The sequence below is a fragment of the Rhododendron vialii genome, chromosome 10a (genome assembly GCF_030253575.1).
Source record: "Rhododendron vialii isolate Sample 1 chromosome 10a, ASM3025357v1".
Taxonomy (NCBI): Eukaryota; Viridiplantae; Streptophyta; class Magnoliopsida; order Ericales; family Ericaceae; genus Rhododendron; species Rhododendron vialii.
This window is the reverse complement of record NC_080566.1, coordinates 10305200-10310750: the sequence shown is the minus strand read 5'-3', so window position 1 is coordinate 10310750 and position 5551 is coordinate 10305200.

Below are 5551 nucleotides of genomic sequence, written 5' to 3'. Positions count from 1 at the left end.
TTACTTATATCTTATTTATTTAATTTCTATAAATACACCCTTTGTATATTTAAAAATATAATTCAAGAATTAAGTGCTTTAATTTTCAATTCAGTTAAATCAGAGCAAAGATTGTTTTTTTTATTATTTTATTTTAAATGGTCATAATGAATTTTTTGGTTTAAGGCCTTTCAACAAGTATCCTAAGACTCATTATTTAGTTTCAAGACTCTCTTAGAGTGTCCATTGAAAGGCCTTTAAGTCAAAAATTTATTACAACCATTTATGATAAAATGATCAGAAAAATAACATCTTTGCACTGGTTCAAACTAATTGAAAATTGAAACACTTATTTTTGTAACTATATTTTTTAATCTATAAATGACAAAAAAATAAAAATAAAACAGTTGTATAAACATGATCAATTAAAACACTTTTTTTCTCTTAATTACTTTACAAAGCCTAGAATTAGACTTGAATCTATTATTAAAGAGAAAAAAAAATTCAAACCAGAAAGAAAGAAAAGGAAATAAAATGAAAAAAAAACTAAATTGAAAAGAAAAGGGAAAAAAAAAGAAGGAAACTGCGAGGAAAAAAAGAAAGAAAAGAGAGAGAGAGAGAGAGGGTAGTTCGGGAAAATAGTGGTGGGGCCGGGGTGTGTGTGTCAGGGGGATTAGCAATTTACGTGACCCTGCACTTCTCGCTGATGACATCATCAAGGTTGACTCTTCTTTTAACTCATAGCTCATAGGTTGAACACGTGGCACGTTCTTGGTGATTCGGCAATTTAAATTACTAATTTAATTGAAATCTATATATATTATAAAACAAATCGGTTTTTATCTACCAATACAAACATGAGCACCTCTACAGCCATCCGATCGCCTCTAATTAAGATCTTAGTCATCCAATTATTTTTCCTTTGATAATATACAAGAGAATCTTTCTCCTTTGAATATGCACGATAATTTGGTTTCCAAACTGTGATTGCTTTTTAATTTTTCATTCACACTATAAACCTACAATAATGTTTCTCTTCTTATATTTCCTTTTCTTCCTTTTTTTTTTTCACCAATCTACCTAATAAAACACAAAGGTGTGGGCCTCCACACAAGATAAGTTGATCCAAAGGTTAATGTGTGCTCTCCAACTCTCTTAAGAAAACACTCACACTCTTACAAATATATTACAAAAATGTCATCTGTTCTTTTTACCCATTGTTTATATTACAAAAATGCTCGCACCTACGGCACTACAGGAGTGAGTGCATAGTGCCGTAGGCACGGGCAAACACTAGTCTTCTATATTATAAAATAGAGCGATTTTTGTTTACCCATACAAACAAAAGCACGTCTCTAGCCGTCGGATCGAAATTCCAATAGATTACAGTCATTGGATTGAATCATTGATTCCAACTTGCTAACAAGTCTCACGTCTGTCTACCCGTTTCAACCTGTTTTCAATAAGTTACAGTCGTTTCTGTCTTCCTCTCTCTTCTCACCTCTCTCCCTCCATTGTTGCGGTCTTTATATCGATCTCTCCTTCACATAACCCACTTTTCGGCCCACTACAAAATATTCAACGCCCACCAACTCATCCAACGTTTCGGATTGGAGCCCCCCTCAATTCGTCGCCGATTGATCGCCTCAATCTCTATACACATCTTCTCCATATCCTCGAAAAAATTAATTTGGTTTTCTCTCTCTTGTAAGAATTCCCCCATCCTCAATTTCACACTAGACTAGGGTTTTCCTAAATTGTTGTTTAATCTTCAAAACAAAGAAAAAATAGAACGAAAGAAATACCATTACCAAGCTTGGTGTTTTCAATTGTTGTTTAATCCATGAAAAAGTTTAATGTATTGAAGTTTCAGCTTTTGATTGGTTTATTGAAGTATGAGTTAGTGTATAGAAATTTTAGCCTTTGATTGGTGTATTGATTGATGTGTTAATTCTAGAAGTTCAATAAAACGATTATCAAGCTTGGTAGTTTATGGGTTCTTCATGTCATGGCCTGTATATAGTCAATTTATATAGCTTGGAGGTATATGGGTTCTTAATGTCTGAATCCTAACAAAAAAATTCCAGTTCTTCATGTCATGACCTCTTGGTTTATACATTAAAAGTTTTGATATAGATTTTACTCTTTTTTGTCCGGAAGGCTGAAGCAATGGCTAAAGAAAGACAAAAGGGAACGGTAGTAGTCTAACAGATAAGGAAAAGAAAAAGATAACCATTGCAGGAAAAAGAAAATTAATATCCAATGGTATTTGATAAATAAAAAATATCCAAAAAGAAACATGTTTCCATAAGGGGGGGGGGGGTGGGATGATCAATTTACTTCAGTTGTTTCAAGTGTCGCGCCATGCCTTTAGACTTTGTTTAGAATGCGTTGCGCCGTGCCTTTAGACTTTGTTTAGAATGCGTTGCGCCGTGCCTTCAGGCACGGGCATCCACTAGTCCTCCATAATACGGACTACGGAGTATCAATTGATTTTTTAGGACAGAATGGTGGGTGGAAAATTAGCTGGACAAGTGGTATTTTGGTTACACAATCGAAACTGAATTATTAATTCAAAGGTCCGACTCAAATTCACATGTAATATATTATTCTCTCGATCCCAAATTGTCTGTCCCTACGAAGAGTAATGTAATTTTTGGGTTTAAAAAAAAGTACTTTCGAGCATCATTTTAAAATTTCTTTACACCAAATTAAAGTACTTCTTGAGCTCTTTAATATGGTGCGAAGAAATTCAAAAAATTCTGCCCGGACGTATTTTATTTTTGAAATTATGCCATAATGATTTTTTTGCAAGGATTACTTTTTTTTTTTTTTGAATAGCAGAATTACACAGTACTTGTTTATCATGTTTATAAAGGTTTTGTTTCAAAAATTTTGAAATTTTGTTTTGAAGAATGGAGCAAGTGGAACAATATAAGGCAATTATGGAGTATCTTTTTCTATATTCTCTCTCTTTTTCCATTGCTTTCTGAGGAACCAAGCAGAAGGAAATAAAACCAAGCAGGGGGTTTCCTGGTTGTAGTTCTAAATTTCAGTTCAAGAATGGTAATTGCTTCTTAAATATAGTTAGTTCTAAATTTCAGTTCAAGAATGGTAATTGCTTCTTAAATATAGTTATATAGTCGAGCAATTTCAAGAGCTAAGGGCTCTTAAAAAACAAGTACTATTTATTTATAATTTTCAAGCTTAAAAATAATAGGTTTATTAAAATTAAAAAATATGCAATATGGATATTATTTGATAGATCTTGATACCTTGTAAAAAAAATTAAAAAATTATTTTCGTAAGCTCATTATTTTAAAGCTTGAAAATAGGTCTTTATTTTTTAAATACTTATTTGAGAATTTGGAACGAGGAGAAAAGGGGAAACGGGTTGGGTTGGACATGATTTGACCCATATTCGACCTAACCCATTCAACCCGCCAACTATCGACCCGTATTCGACTTAGGGGTGAGCATGGTTCGAATTGATTCGGTTTTATGGTAAACCAAAAACCAAACCAATATCTACAGATTATGAATTTGGAGAACCAAACCAACCCACAAAAGCCATAGAACCAAACCATTAAAATACGGAATAGTTTCGATTTTAAACCACGGTTTGCTTTGAATTAAGCTATCATTTTCAATCAACTAATTAATAGTAGAATACGAACAACTGCCTCAAGTCTTATACTAAGAAAATGAAATACCGATAAGTCACTATCAACTAAGAATACCAACTACTAAATATTTTAAGATAGTTTAACCAAATAAAATGTCAAAAATAATTCCTAAAACTATTGAATTGAAATGAGGTAGCAAAAGAGCAGTAGCAGCAGTATGGTATCAACCAACTTGTGATGATCACTCCACAGCAAGATTAATAATCATAGGAAATTAGGAATGAGTTGTGACATATATATAAAAGTTTAGTCTAAATTATATTGGCAAAAAAGAAAAACTAAATATTGCAGTGGATTTAATAAGATCAAAATATTAAATTATATATATATATATATATATATATATATATATATATATATGTATGTATTATGTAATATATAGTTCGAATCCGTTTGAAACCATAATCGTAAACGAGAATCCACAAGTCAAACCATATAACACGGATTTTTTTAAACAATGACCAAACCATACTACTAAAAAACCGAATCAAACATTTCGATTTGGATTGGTTTGGACTGGATTTACGGTTTGATGGATTTTTCGCTCACCCCTAATTCGGCTCATCCATATTCAACTCATAACCCGTTTCAATTTCAAACCTACCCATTTGCCATCTGTAATAGAAATGAAAGGTTGAGATGGCAAGGAATATTCTTTTAGAATCTTTTAGATACCGGTAATGTTCACCCTCTTAAGTGGATGATGAATCATTGACAAAAAAAATAAAAATGGAAGGTAAACAAAATTAAATTCGGATATATGTGCTGAGATGAGAGTTTTGTTGGCATATAGTGGTCTCTGGGACCCACGCATAATGGCCTGTTATTTTAGTGGATTCTTAGGGGGCCGTTTGAGGCTATGCTCCTTTGCAAATTGAACTCTATTAATGGCCTGTAATTGGGCCGATTACTGTTATACCAAGTCAAACATGTGGGTCATTTCTTTGGGATTGAATATGGGTTCTGCTATGTGTTCTGGACCAATTAACTAAGGGCTGTGCTGTGATCATTTTGTTTACAACCTTTTCTTTCTCGGCTTTGGAGCCTATTTGAGGTGAGCTCTCTTAAATTTATCTTAAGATAAGTTAGTTTTGTGATTATTTGAATTTTGTTTGCGTGTTAATTTTAGGCTAAACTTTTGTGAATTATTGATTTGTCTCGACGAGAAGATTCAGAAAAGTAATTTTTTTTTTACTTTTATCCACATATTTTGGGATACTCCTCTTGTACTTTTAAAATGGTCCAGCCCATTATGGATCCAAATTAACCATATAGCACTAGGCCCACATTTAACAAAATATATACTAACAAAATTAGGTGCATCAAAATGACCCATTTACAAAATGGTGACCACTAACCAAATGGGTCTAAACAAATACTCCGATAAATTTGATATTTAACTAATCCATAACTTGTAACATAAATGAATATGCTAGTCTACAAAATTCGAATAAATCTAAAATTCTCCCACTTGGACAACATATGTCATTATGTAAGACACAAAAGTGCTTTATAACAATATAAGTAAACATATATCTAGATTAGTTAAATGGCCATAACAAAGACTATCAAACATGAGTCAACATCCAAAACCATTCATGTGTCCATAAGGGGTATACAAGTATTTAGTAATGTAAGTCAATGCATCGATAGGATGCAAAGCACACAACAAAATAATTATAACCTGTGACACATATGGTAGTATCACTGGTATGAAAGTGTGGTGTGAAAAATGTACCAAAGGTGATCAACACATCAAATTCCACAAGATCCATGTGTCCGCCCAAGACACCTTGCCTACTGAGATTGAGTCGAAATATCTCAGATTTTAACAACAGTACTGCCATAACTAACAAAAATGCGCACATAACAAAATATAGCAATAA